General features: G+C 41.1%; 1 long non-coding RNA gene across 1 annotated transcript in view; it reads right to left on the minus strand.

Moving 5' to 3' along the window:
* Positions 1-2,834: 2,834 nt before the first annotated feature.
* LOC109316559 overlaps positions 2,835-14,504 on the minus strand; it is a 12,655-nt gene continuing 985 nt past the window's right edge. The window contains exons 2-3 of the long non-coding RNA XR_002102870.1: positions 8,447-8,512; positions 2,835-5,166 (exon numbers count right to left, since the gene is read on the minus strand). This is a non-coding gene — a long non-coding RNA (uncharacterized LOC109316559). The remainder of the gene's footprint in view (positions 5,167-8,446; positions 8,513-14,504) is intronic.

Genomic DNA, 14,504 nt, shown 5'->3' on the forward strand with positions numbered 1-14,504 from the left:
CCCTGGGGAGCTCGCCTACGTGGTCCGCACTCCGGATCACAGCATCCCCGCTGCCAGGTAAATATTGCAAAACCTATCTCATACAAATAAGAGTTTGCACAAAGGCTTAGGAACCAAAGCCATCATGTTTCATGCAGGTATATCCTATGATACCTAAATACAATAGGGTGAGCTAAGGACAGAGTTTCAGCCCTAACGCTGAATTTTCTAGCTTTTACGGGCTTAAGTCATACCCTTAATGTTATTTAAAAGTATTTTTTCATGGTTTAATATATACTATAACTTGTTCCTGTGTGACAACTGGATTTATACTGGCTTCATCCCTAATACCACTGGAAACTGGAAGCAGGCTCCCCATATGAGTCTGCACTCCAAATATTTTGAGTGGACAGCAACCCTCTAATGCTGATGTATTTTGCCTTGCTGTTGTATCCAATAAAAGTTCTATGTTCTATTCATCTTCTGTCACATTTCATTACCACGTTCAACTTGTAGGCTATTAGCCTGCTAAATATTAACAATGACTGCCAAAGGAACAAAATGTTTGTATTTTCTCTATATTTTTTCTCTCTTGTTTCTATATTTGCATTAAAAAGTCTGGTGTAACAAAAGGGGTCGGCTTGTTTTTTGTTTTTTACATTAGAAATTCAGCTCCTATCTAACATGCATTTCCTCTGGATGATGCTAGATGCAAGCATTTTCTCTGGATGATTTTATAGATGACTGGAGAAGCTTGTTAGGTGCATAATGCCACAGGCTGAGGAAGGGAAGTGATTTTCTGTCAGGCTATTCAAAACTCTCTTTTTGGCTTTTATTAACGCCTTTTTAATACAAACGTCTAACAAGCAGTTCAGAGACAATATTATCTCAACAATCTCATGTTAAAGAAAATTTGAGAGCTCTTTTTTGTATGGCTATAAGAAAAGACTTTTTGCTCTTGTAAAACAAATTATAAAGTAGGAGAGAGAGAGAGTTTTTTGTTATTTTGTTCATTTCACTGGTCATTTGTGGAAAAAGAAAGAAGCTTAACATTAATTTCCCTTAAAAGTTTTAATTGTGCAATATAATGCTAGCATTTGTTTTATCAGATACTAGTTTGTTTTACATACTCAAAAGACAAACATCCTTAACTCTTCTATGTCCTGTTTGTGGTGCTTTGAGCGTACAGGAGATAGCAAGCTGGTTGAGTGTTCATAGGGTTGTTAAGCTGGCATGTCTGTATTTATGACATCTACCTTTTCCTTCTTTTTTCCCTGCACGGGAGATATGACCAGAGAGTACACAGGGCTCCTGCAATCCTGGAAAAATGGTTTCTTAGAATCATGGAAATTAAGGGCTGGAAGGGACCACAAAAGATCATTAAGTCCAACCCCCTCCACTCTGATCCCAAATGATCCCAGCAAGGTGTCTGTCCAGTCTCCTCTTGAAGACTTCCATGGTTGGGGACTGAACCACTTCTTTGGGAAGTCTGTTCCAGATTCTGGTCACCCTTACTGTAAAGAAGTTCTTCTTTACATCCAACCTGAAACCACCCTCTAGCAGTTTATGGCCATTGCTTCTTGTCCTCCCTTGGGGCACCCTAGTGTACAGTTTTTCTCCTAGCTCCAGATATTCACCCCTTACATACTTATAGATGGTTTCCAAGTCCCACCTCAGTCTTCTCTTTCCTAGGCTGAGGAGTCCCAGATTCCTTAGTTTTTTCTCATAAGATTTGTCCTCCAGGCCCTCAATCATTCTTGTGGCCCTTCTCTGGACCCTTTCAAGATTTTCTACATCTTTTTTGAAGTGCAGCACCCAGAACTGGACACAGCACTCCAGCTGGGGTCTCACTGGTCCGGAGTAGAGAGTAAGTATCAATTACTTAGCCCTACTCATGACACATTGGCTAATGCATCCCAGAACCAAACCCTGAAGGATACCACTGACCACCTTCTGCCAAGATGATACAGACCCGTCCACTAACACCCCCTGGGTTCAACTCATTAGCCAGTTTCCAACCCACATGACCATGGACTCTGCCAGCCCACAGTCCCCCAGTTTTTTTATAAGAGCAGCATGGGAGACCATATTGAAGCCCTTTTCAAAGTCCAAATGTATGACATCAACAGTATCTCCCATATCCAAGCGGTTCATTACTTGATTGTAACATAAGATAAGGTTGGTCAGACACAATCTGCCTGCAATGAAACCATGTTGGCTATCCTTCAGCATCATGCCTTCTTCCGGTCTCCACCAATGGACTTCCTGACAATTTTTTTCCAAAAATTTACCCAGTATCAAAGTCAAACTGACTGACTTATAGTTTACTGGATCCTCCCTCCTCCCCTTCTTAAAGATTGGCAACATATTGTCCTTTTTTCCAGTCTTCCAGGACCTCTCCGGAGCACCACAAGTCTTCAAATACCTTTGCCAATGGTCCTTCAATGACTTCAACCAATTCCCTCAGTGTTCTCGAGTGTTGGCTATCTGGTCCTGCCGACCTGAAGACATTCAGCCATTCTAAGTGCTCCCTCACCAGTTCGACACTGACCATTGGTTGGCAATTGCCCCCACCCCCCCCATCCATCCAGAATATTAACGCTGGTGCAAGCTAGCAGCCTTGAGGCTGCTCTAGTTTGGTCAAGAGAGCTCCTATGTAGTTTTAGTTTCTCCCTGCCACTGGGCGCATCTACACAAGACACTGAATGTGCAGTAGCTGAATAATACTGTGCAGTAGCAGGTCATAGCACAGACGGTGCTAATATGCTACTGTGAAGTAGCATCACTTAAAAGATGTTTGCTGGCACAACTGCACAGTAATGCCAGTTACTGCACATTTAGTTAGCACTTGCTGGTACAAGTTCTAACTAAATGTGCAGTAATCACTGCACAGTAGTGTCTCGTGTAGAGGTACTGACTGTGTCCTTAGTTAAGTGAACTGACATCAAAAGAGGAAGTTTGGACATGAAGCAATATGCTTAGGAGCTCAAAGGAAAGAAGGCTGTAGCAACGGGACTTAGAATTATATAAGGCTGACAGTGTGGTATCAGAGGGGTTGCTGCTGCTGAAAATCAAGTCTTTCAACTTCCAGATACTTTCAGTAAAACATATTCCACAAAAAGGTCTTAAAAATTAGCATCTGCTGTTTGTGTTCAGGTCCTGTTTTTGTTCAAGGTGAAAATTCCTGGTAAAAATTATTCAGCAGAAGAAAAAATCCTGACCTATTCATACTGTAATAATACTCAGCTTTTGAAACTTTTAAACGCTCTTAACCACAAACAATTTGGAACAACCAACTGCAATCTATTAAGTTTCAACTCACAAGGATTTCATTTTTTTCCCTCAGCCCTTTCTTGTATGCTATACAAGTATTTATATGAAACTCACAGATATTACTGGATTGAAAAAAAAAAAGTTTATGAGGAGAGACAGACTAATGCCCATACCTCCCAAGTTAGGCTTCAGAAACCAAGAAAAGTATTCACTACTGTTTGATGTATATTTTTCTGTAGTTAATTATTTTTCTTCATTCCTCTGGGAATTACATCATTTTAACTTTAGGGCCAAATCCTGCCAGATTTAGGCAAATAGCATTGCTAAGGATAATGGCTGTTTTATCCCTTCACTTGTTTTGCTGGGAGTAAGGCAAGTAAGATTTGCTCCATAAGTTAGTATACCCAGGGACTTAAAAGAATGCTTTATCATGTGACACATTTACTGGGGAGATCCTTATCTACCATATGACTTTGCGGTCCATAAAATAAGTAGCATTGTTAATAGACTGCATATGTACTGTTCTTAATGACCGTGATACAAAGCAGTTCTGCTTCTCTTTTTAATGGAAGAGTAACATTTGGGAGGTTTTATCATAGATTAAACATATTCATTTCAGGATAATTTTAGGAGAAGTTAATTCATTGTTTGCAATTTAATAAAAATATCAACAAGTTTCCATTGTCATATTATCCTCAGATGATTTTCCCTAATTATCTTTAAAACTTGATTGATTTTTTTATGACATGCACTGGGCTATACTGTTAGAATAATTGCTTAATTATCTGTTTGGTTTGGTTAAACCGAGAACCAATGAAATCTAATGACTAAAGCTTATGTTCCATGGATTTTATGGGGTTGCTTATTATGCACTATTCTGCTTTTATAGATTTATCAAATATTTTATGGAGATGGCTTATTTCATATTTTATTAGGATAGCAGCTTTTGGCATTTGGGAGTAGATGCCTGACAGATGGTGAGTATGTTTTGCAACACTGCTAAGAAGCTGATTAAATGCAAATGGTGTTTACTTTGGGACTGTGGTGATTTTTAAACTTATTAAAATATTCATCTTGTGATTTCTTCCTTCCATTGGTTATACAGCTTACTATGGACTAAATACTTATTAAAAACACCTCACAGTGAAGGCCTCTCAAAGAGCCGGTGGTTATACAAGTTTGAGAACAAAATTTGGTTTTATATGCAGAAATTAACACAGTTATTGGATGCAAGTTTTTTGGGACTTGGTATGTTGGAGAATAGCTGGTATGTACCTGTCACTTTCACCAGGTTGGGAAATGTACTTGTGAAAAAAAAGTTTATGAAGTATTGCTTTAGACTGTTTGCCTTTTTTAAGTGTCCAGTATGAGACAGAAATGTGCTAGAACTCTATCTGATCATATAGTAAAAACATCTTTTTGAAAGCTGTGGACAGTCAGTCAACACCTGTCAGCGCCACCACCACATAAATGAAAAGCGATGACTATTTTTTACATGTCAGTGAATTTCAGCTATGACAGCCTGATTCAAAACTAGACAAATCCACAGTTATTTTATCCCTAGTCTCTTAACAGGCCCAACTTACTGGTAAATTTTAAAATAAACATCAGACGGCAAGATCCTCATGCAAAACTTTCACTGTATTTAGTGGACTGTTGAAGTAGGCCTATAATCTGAAGACTTATGGTGGCAGCTAGATATTCTGTAGCTCATCTAAGGATGTTATTTCAAAATTTCTACAAGTTGTTTGTGGTAAGCCTTGTTTCCCAACCATGTTCTAGTATTTTGTGAGTTTACATGTGGGAGCAGACCCACTAGAAAAAAGACCTAAATCATATAGATTTGGGTAATATTTAGCTGGTCTGTAAGCACTCTGCAGTCTTTGAAGCTCTGTAGACTCTGCAGATCTTACTCTGCAGGGTAAAGTTGATGAATATGTTGCAGGTAACCATTACTCTACTTAACACTATTAAACTCTATTTTCTTCTCATAGCATGTGTTGACATTTGCTGATTCACTGAAGATATTCTAGAATGTGTCATCAGAAGTACCAAAATTTCATTACAATCATACCAAAAAACCCATGATGGATATAATGCCTTGGACAATTCAAAAACTGTTGTATCAAAATTCCAAGATTATATAATCCTTAGAAAACCAATAAAGACATATATTACTGGTTAAATGGGTAAAATAAGGAATATTTACGGTGGGAACTTAAGTTATAGTCATAATTAATGCAGATTTCCAATTAAGGTAGCTAACCTTTTGCAGGTTTCCCCACCCCCATTCAATACCATATACTCATACTTGTATTTACTTTACTAGACAGTCATCCAACTTCTATATGGAGACCTTGATAAAGTACTTCAGAGTCTCTCACCGGACCTATTGGTTTTGGCTATTGTCCCTGGTTAGGTTTTGGATCAAGTGTAAGCATCCTCATTTCCTAGGTAAAGCCAGTCACTGTGTACACTTGCAAGCACATTGTCTACCTGGCCTCTTGAACAATGGCCAGGTTCATGAAGCTATGCAGATAGTGTGCCTGAATGCATAACGTGATCAGTCTGACCCAGAGAGCGAGGACACTTGCAGTTAATCCAAAACCCAACTGGGGACTGTAACTGAAAAAGACAGGCCTGGTGAGAGAGTCTCAAGTACTTTATTAAGTTTTCCATGTAGAAATCAGGTGACTTCTTGGCAGAGTAGACAAGCATATAAGTTGTTTAATTTTTTTTAGTGTTTTTTCCTAAATGCTTATGTTCTGAATAAATGATATCCAGCTCTAGCACACTTGCCTAAATAACTACAATAGCAATTAAGCTCGCTGGTCAATGTGATTATCTCTGTCATTGTTCCTGACAGAACAGCACTGAAAGTTTTGAACTAATCTCAGACTTGTTGAGAGAGTTGCGATGAATTGCAGAGGTTTGTTGCCTATGTCCCCAGTTTAGAAGTAGAGGAACTGTGGGTTCCTGCCTTGTGAGAGATAACATTTAGGTTAGAAACAGACACTGCCTTTGCGCCACCATAAAATCATTTATGGAGGCAAAAAAGCCAAGCAAACAAACCTCCACACCCTTTGCCATGCCACACATTCCTGAAATGTGTGGGTGCAATGAAGGTAGTAAGAATTGTTGTCGCTTTATTGTAGCAGATGTCTGTTTGCTTTATGGCACAATGCTACTCCAGCTCCTTGGGCAGACATTCCCAGAGCTTGAGGGGCTCCATCCTGGACACCCTGGGAATTCCTGTGTAGGACTGGGTCCCTCAAGCCCTGATAGCACTTGCCTGGTTTTTCCTGCTTACAGAGATGTGCCCCTGGGACTCTCCAAAGTTTCTGTAAGTGGGGAATCCCAACTTAACTTACTCTTACACAGATGTGCCTTGGAGATTCTCCAAGACATGTCCCAGACAATCTCTGAGGTGTGTCTCTGTAAGCAGGGAACATGTTGCCCTATGTTCTACAGAATGAGCCCCTTGCACGATGCAGGACAACAGGCAACAACAGTCCAAACACTTTCCGCCACAGCTGATCTGCTTTATTTGGTGATATCTGTTTACATGCATAGATGCCTGAAGCATAAGTGAAGTGTCCCAGAAGAACTGAAAAGGGATCAAATAGATAGTTTACTCAGAAACTGTGATAAAGGATTTTTGAGATATCCTTAATAAACCAGGAAAAATAAAGCGGTGTCACAGAAGGGAAGTCTGTAACAAAGGTTCATTTTAATCTGTGCTGAATCTGCTTCAGCACAGAATACACAATAGAAAATTAGGGTTGAAAGGGACCTCAGGGGGTCATCTAGTCCAACCCGCTGCTCAAAGCAGGACCATCCCCAACTAGATCATTTCAGCTAGGGCTTTGTTGAGCTGGGTCTTAAAAAGCTCCAAGGACAGAGATTCTACCACCTTTCTAGGTAACCCATTCCAGTGCTTCACCATCCTCCTAGTGAGAAAGTTTTTCTCATTATATAAAATATTATAACCAAAATTTGCCTTATATTGTTCAATTTTTTACTTGTGGTTGACCTTTCAGAAATGTACAACCCAGATTCAATGGCAGGATACAACTGACCTGCCAATTACAAGAATTAAATATAGATACCAAGAAAATCCAAGTAAGTTATTGCCCAGCATAGAATCAAGTGGTTTCCTGCCAGCCACATGAATATACTTCCAAATTTAAAAAATGTTCTCTGCTCTGGACAGAAATGGAAATTGGGAAAAAGTGGGTAATTAGCATTAGTGCAGATTATTATTATATCTTAATGTTTACTGAAACTGTTCTGTCTTTCTGGCAAGAGTGATGGAGGGAACTCTAAATTAAGGATGGTAACATTAACTTAAGGACCTACTAAGTTTAGGATGTTACCATATTCCCTATGTCTACCTAGATCGGTCTAGTGCATCTGTATGTGTCTTCTGATGTGACCGGATGCTATAGTCTTTTGTAAGGCAAAAAACTCATCAAAATCAAAGGAGATTTGGCCTGAATAACGATTGCCCCTACTTGCTGTGCCCTGGCTTAAAGTGCTGCAGTCCTGGGCACATGTGCAGATGTTGAGCCTGGGACCAGCCAACTCCAGCACAAACTGCACTGGAGTTTATTACTCCGTGTTAATTACACGTGTAGATGTACCCATGGAAACCCTTTCTTGTGTGTGTGTATGGCCCTTAAAAAAAAAACCAAAAAAGGCAGTTACTTCTCCAAGAGGGAATGAGCATCGGGCCTGGAGGTACTGCAATACCAGGCACACAGAAAGGTCGGAGCAAGCTCCCACACCTTCCCCTGGTGCCAAAAATACCGTAATTTTTTAATTTTTTTTTAGGGAAAATTTTTCATGTTCCAAGTCAAATCAGCCAAATCAATTCCAAATCTGTGAATCATTCAAGAACCATATGTGGTTCTACTACTGGCAAACATCCTTCACCCCTGCCTGGGGCTTCAGATGCTTCTAATTCCTTTGGCGGGCATCCTACGTGCGGGCCCGAGGCTATCCTATGTGCAGGTTCTAAATCCTTTGGCCCATCCTAGGTACAGGTTTGGATGCCCCCAAATATCGCTTGCCCTTAGCTGTACAGCCACAGGAGCAAGCTAGGGAGGAGTCTCCCATTTCCATAAAGTGGGCATAAAGCCAATATCTTCCCACCTGTAGTGAAAATGGGAGACTAACTATGCAAGTGTACTACCTCTTGCCAGAAAAGCAGTTATCCCCTGCTGGTAGGAAAACCATCTTCTAGATCATGGTGTCTCCCCTGCCAGGTAAGTAAAAATACTTTAAAAAAAATTTTCCTGTTCCAAGCCAATCAGCCAAATCAAGTCCAAATCTTGCAGTCCCTACAATGGGCAAAAATCCTCTAGCCCCACCCGGGGCTTCAGATATTTCCAAAGTCTTTTGGCAGGTATCCTACATGCAGGCCCAAGCCCAGAGGCTCCCATTTCCATAAAGTGGGCTTTCAGCCCCCAAACCTCAGCAGGTACTAAACCACACCAGAAGAACAGTTATCCCTGGGAACGCTTCAGGAAAACTGCCTTCATGGACCCAGATACATGGTGTTTCCCCTGTCAGGTAAGGATAACCAGCTACAGAAATGATTCCTGAAGGTAAGTAAAATACCATAAGGATAGGTTAGTGAAGCCCATCTGAATAAAATATATAGTGGTATCCATTGCATGCAGTCCCGTTCAGCACTGACTCTTTTTCAATTTGTGGTGAGCCACTAAGCCTGTACATTGAATACATTTTGACTTCCTCTTCACTCTCGCAGGTGAGCTGTGCCTTTCTTGCCCATTCCAATTCGTCCTGTTTCTTTACCAGCCTTCAATGTCTAGCAAACATCACCAAATGGGGTCCCAAACAGTTCACCCAGAATCCCTCTGTTGCCCCCTCTCTCAATGTGTCACATATGATTAATATGACCCTGCCCTCTGTAAGGTAAAGCTGAGCCAGGTTACCCTGTACCTGAATCTACATATAAGGTTTTGGAGGACCCCAGGGCTCATGGCAGGAACACCCCATTCCAGTCATGAAGCAGGGCTAATTAGCACATGGATCATTTTTGGTGGTTATATGGAGTACACACATACTGAGCAGTGCTGAGCCATGCAGTCACCATGGCTTGAAACTTTGTTGACTCTGGTGGGGCCCAGCCCAAATAACTAGATGGTAAATCATGAGCCTTTTGGCTTGGCCTAAGATCATGCATAGTGTGTGCTATATTTAAGTAGATACAGAAGTGCTGCTTAAAACTATGTTTATGGGGTGCCTGTGTTACAATTTGTAGCAGTTTCAAAAAAAGGTGAAATAGATCAGTTTTGGATGAGCTAACTCTATGGGAACTCCTAGTAATCTGCAAATTACTATAGGCAAGTTTATTTCAAAGTCACATTGTTCAAATTTGTCTCTCATTTTCATGTCCTCAGGGAGAGCAGGCTCTGACTGTAAAGATGGAGGGAAGGAGTTGCAGGGGGAACATGTTGTGGGGGCAGAGGGCAAAGGGATTATCTGACATCCCTAGATCTATTTTCCCTGATATAGCAGTGGGAGGGGGACAAATTCAAGGCAAACATCCAATAATTATGTTCTGTACCTTGAAAATTGTAACAAATTTATAAATATTCCATATATAGAATCTTAATTACTGGGGGGTGAGGGTCATCTTATATTTAGGGTCATCATGTATTCACGTAATTTTTTCTTACTTTTTTGGTCATTTGATAGTGGAACATTTCAAATGGATGTATAATCCTCATCTGCCTAATTCTAAGGTATTAGCTTCCATGCGGCATATACTCTAACAAAGAATTGATTGAATTCTGATTTTTTCCTGATGTATATAAATATTTAAACTAACTTATTGTCAAGATATGCAGAATCTCCATGTGACATTCACTGCAGAGGTTATCCTAGTCCCAGAAAGACTGCAGTTAAAAACCTGAATATATGTTATTCAAGGCATTATTACTGAAATGGATTGGGGGAAAATGCTCCATCAGTTGAAAAACAAACAAAAGTATCTCATAAACCCCAAATGGAACAAGGATATGATTGAGCCCAGCAAAAAAATTGAGGGAAAATAATTGAAGAAATTTGCAAGGAACTTTGCCAGTTTGTTTTACAGAAAATGAATAGATCTGTTCCAGTTTCTGTGGAAAGTTGTGGAGGTACTTCATATAATTTATAATTGATTTTCCACTAAACTGTTGAAAAATCGTTTCTTTTTTCTTGTGCTACTTAAAGTGCAACACCAGCAAAAATCTGCAGAACATGTTGGCAAATTCTTCAGAAACTAACTACCTCAGAAGCTCAGAAGCCTGATCTTCTGTTTCATGTATTTGTAAATGAGAATACAGAGAATGCGTGAAACATATGGATTGGTAAGGCATACTACACGATTATAGTAGCTCTTCCTTAACAGTAGTTCATTTTTTAGGAAAGAATGTCTGAAGATGCTTTTAGACAAATTTTACATTAAAAAGCAGGTCACATATTTGAGATATTAAATGGAATAACTTATAATTACAAGACTGACCTGGACTGTGATTTAAACGTCACTCAGCAAGGGAGAAGACAGACCCAAGCGTTGTATCCGGACTCGGTTTTCTGTTCCTCTAAAGCATTATCTTGGAAGATTTGTTATTAGAGACTTAGCCTTTCAGTTCTAATTTGGTTCAATGCTGGCTTAATTTTGTAGTGAGAAAGACTGAATATCTCAAAGGTGTTTAGTGTTCCATGGGTGTGTCTTCATATGCCTATTAATGCAGAGCAGTAAGGTCCTGAGCTTATCACTCCAGAGTGTTTTGCTGCTGGGTGTGCATACGCCCAGACTGCAACATATGACACTGGGTCACAGCAGCCCCTGCTGGCAGGGGGCCTGGGGTATCAGCCTGCCATCCCCATGGTCCTCCGACCAGGCTCAGTGTGCTGCAGAGGGGCTGGCTAGGGCATAAGGGTGCTTCAGTGTGAGGCTAGCCGGCAGGCAGCCCCCACGCTCTAGCACTGCCAGACCCCAGCCAGCTGGGTTGGCATCTACATGTGCACTGGACTTGTATTTACAGGTCGTGCATTGCTATGGTGATGTAGTGTCTCATGTAGACACACCTACATAGTACTATAATAGTGATTCTTGCATTCAGGACTTGGTTATTGTACAGCCCAATTTTGACATCCTTGTAGGATTTTTAGTTACAACAGAGATTCCATGGTATTTCCTTGATGTATCTTGAGAGACTACACTGTATTCAAGATAACTTATCTGTAAGACTTTGAGGGGGAAATGAATGTCAGTGGATCAAGTTTATACTATTAATCTGCTCCTGTTTTGATCTTTTCATCTACCTTGTTTCTCATTACGCTTAGCCTATGCTAACCGCACTTAAAACTCTAGCATATAAAGTTGTGTCCAGATGAGTGTGATTTTTGGCACAGAGCAAGTTACCCTCGGGAGTGGTAGGGGAGGCTGGGGCCAGCACAGTGCTGGCCCCAGTAGCCTTACCTGTGGGATCCTGGGGGACTCCCGGTGCTGCAGCCGTGGTGATTCTGCCAGGTGGAGCCTGGCTGGCAGCCCCAACGTAGCTCTGAGTGGCCCAGCTCCATTTATCAGCAGCATGTGAAAAGTGGAGCTGGGCCACCCCACAGGATATCTAGGGGTCAAAAAAACACATGGAAAAAAATGGAGCAGTGCACGCATGGGCAGCATGCCTTTGCAGCATGGAGAATGCCTTACTGTGCAGTATATGGTACTGCAGATGTGTTTGCAGTGCCACATACCTCACGGCCATGCTTGTCTGGACACACCCCAAGAGTTCAAGCAGGATAAAATGTGGTATGTGCTCCCTTATTACAGGAAGTTGCACCTTTTTGAGTGAGGAGTATCTCCCAGTCATATTGAGTAATGCACTTTGTGTTGCTTCATGGAAATAATAAGGTCAATTGAGTCCTGGGGCTGGGACCCACTGCACTGATTATGGGTCCCAGCCCTAGGACTACACAGGAGTCTTCAGCTGGCTCCAGGGGTCTCCAGACTGAGACTGAAAATCAGCTGATTTTTGGAACTCAGACCTGAGACTGCATAAGAGCTGGTTCACTGAGAGCCACAATGGGACCTTTAAATCAGCTTATTTTTCAGTCTCAGCCCTAGGATTAAAGGGAGCCCATTCAAGACACCTGTGTGGTACTATGATCTATATTTAGATCATAATAAGCATTAATGTGCAACTGCTCAGAAAACTTTTTAAGTCATATTAAAGCTTACTATGATCTAAATATAACATGTGCTAAGTGTAATGTGTAACAAGGCCCCTGTTTGGGTTTTTCTGTGAGTTCTGTTCTAATCAGTTTATCCCAGATTATTTCTTTGCACGTATAGGACTTTTTAATTCCAAGGCAGCCTTATATCATTACAGGATTGATCAATAAATCAAAAGGACTTTTACATAACCCATCATGGCATGCATCCTGGATAATTTTAAAGAGGAATAAAATGAGCAGGCCAAGTAATTACAAATAAGCTGCGTGAAAGAAATGTGACTTCAGTGTGGTTTTCCAAAATTAAGCCATTCCCAGTTACAAAGCAGCTGCACCATCAAATGGGAATCCATAGGATGGACTCCAACCATTACCATATTAAACAAAACTTTGATTGCCTTTAACTGTAAAATTTTACAATGACTTGTAAACATATAGCTAATAATGAATTGCCAAAGCTCACAAAGTGGTAAGTTACCTCACGTACAATGTAGTCTTAATAACAGTAGCAAAGAACAGAGTACAAGCCTTAATTCCTTGTTATAAATGTTTTGTGAGTGACTTTTAGTTGCATTTAACTTAACGTAATTTAAATATGGTGGTTTAGATATACTCTTCTCTATCTATTTTTATTTACCTTTTTAAAAAGAGAGAGAATTTTTATAAAATGTTATAAATTGATGACATGTCTAAAGAAACCTTTAATTCAGATAAATAAAGAGTTGGGGATTGTGGTTAGGTACAGGTCTTCTGGGGTATATATTAATTTCCCAATTATGCTTCAGGCCTCATTCTGAACACTGAAGTCAGCAGGAACTTTGCATTTGACTTCCATTGATGCAGAATCAGTAAGTGACTTTAGAGAAGTATATCCATAGCTGTAAATTGGGTATAACAATAGTGAACACAGAGGGTATTTTGTGCTCTAATTAATGTCATTCATTTTTTTTTTATAAAGTGCTTTTATACACTCAAATGAAAGGAGAATAATTTGAGGCTTAATGGTATTCCATGATTCTTCTCCATGTTTCCATTCTCAGTGTTGTCTCTTAAACATGAACTGTCCTTCCTCTCCCAGCCTCCTTATTTCCTCATTCTAATTTCTCCTTGTGGCTTAAACAATACCTGTCCACCATAAACTCTACAAATGCTAATTAAGTTAATCAGTCACTTCCCCTTTCCAAATCCAATTTCCATCCAAGATATTAAGGAGGGGGCGATTACTGGAAACAGCAATAATAACAAGATCCTAGGGCTCTGGTATTGAAATCTTATGTATATAGTTTCATAGTTTCATATTTGTTAGGGGCTGGAAAGTAGGGATGCGTGAAACTTCAGTTGCTGAATTGATTCTGAGGAGATTTGGCGCAATTCAGTGGCCAAATCTCCAAGTCTGAATTGAATCAGGGGACCAGTTAAAAGGTCTGAATTGATTCAAAGCTCTCTGAATCTTCAGAAAAGATTCAGAGAGCTTTGATGATTTGGACAGTCCCTGGTGGCTGCAGCAGGGAGCTGCAGCTGGACTCGGAGCTGGTAATTGGGCAGCAGAAGAGGAGGGGCTCGATGGGAGGGAGGGTACCATGGCAGAATCCCTGCCAGCCCCATCTCCTGCCTGCTCCTCCAGACCCCTGATGCCTGCCTGCTCCTTCAGCCCCCCATGGCTGCCCTGCCTGCCCCAGCTCCTGGTGCTTTAAAAAAAACCCCGCACTCACTGGGTGCTGCTGGGTGGGGGGCAATTCCTGCTGCCCCCCACTGCCCACACTGCACGGGGGGGCTCTGCCATGAGCCCCCAGCCCCTCCACCCTTGCTCCTCCAGCACCCCCATGGCTGCCCCAGCCCTTTAAGAAAAGAAAACCTGAGAAAAGCCTCAGAACTCACCATCCTGCAGCAGCCTCAGGGTTTTGGGGGGCTCATGAAGAGCTCCCCACATGGCGCAGGGCAGTGAGGAGGCAGTGGAGATTTCCCCCCCCCGCTGCCAGAAATGGTGAATCCGGGGTTCT

The sequence above is a fragment of the Crocodylus porosus genome, unplaced genomic scaffold (genome assembly GCF_001723895.1).
Source record: "Crocodylus porosus isolate Cpor-Errol unplaced genomic scaffold, CroPor_comp1, whole genome shotgun sequence".
NCBI classification, from domain to species: Eukaryota; Metazoa; Chordata; order Crocodylia; family Crocodylidae; genus Crocodylus; species Crocodylus porosus.